Raw genomic sequence first — 454 nt, 5'->3', positions numbered from 1 at the left:
GGAGTGGAAACATGAGTTGATCCATAATGAGTATTAGACTGGAACTGGCGCAAGGCAAGGGAAAATGGCTCTTACTTCCCGAAGGGAGGTTGAAAATCTGAAATTTCTTTGTTGAATGGAGGTGAGTTCAAGGGCTTCTTTGATCGGGACCACCGTCTGCACTTACTACATTCACTCCTGGAAATTGAAACAGGAATTGTAACCTCCCGATCTACTGTAGTGTAGTCAGCCTCACGCTGTGCCTGACTGGCCTTACTTTTTCTTTTAGCCTTCGTGCCCCCCCTTATATTCTCCACCCATCTGCGGAGGGTTTCCGTATCCGTCTCCGCGGAGATCTCTTATTCTGGTAGACATCACCCGAAGGCCGCGTCCTAGACTGATGACACTTGCTCAATCTCTAAAGCGAGCTGGCCGACGATTGGGCCTCTTGTTCCTCAATCTTCGGAGAATACGG

General features: G+C 49.1%; 1 protein-coding gene across 2 annotated transcripts in view; it reads right to left on the bottom strand.

Moving 5' to 3' along the window:
* LOC132616838 (protease Do-like 9) overlaps positions 1 to 454 on the bottom strand; it is a 9,802-nt gene that overhangs the window by 7,831 nt on the left and 1,517 nt on the right. The gene's annotated exons all lie outside the window — the stretch shown is intronic.

Source organism: Lycium barbarum, chromosome 11 (genome assembly GCF_019175385.1).
Source record: "Lycium barbarum isolate Lr01 chromosome 11, ASM1917538v2, whole genome shotgun sequence".
Lineage (NCBI taxonomy): Eukaryota > Viridiplantae > Streptophyta > Magnoliopsida > Solanales > Solanaceae > Lycium > Lycium barbarum.
Note: the sequence above shows the minus strand (reverse complement) of the source record. Positions and strands in the feature narration are given on the sequence as shown.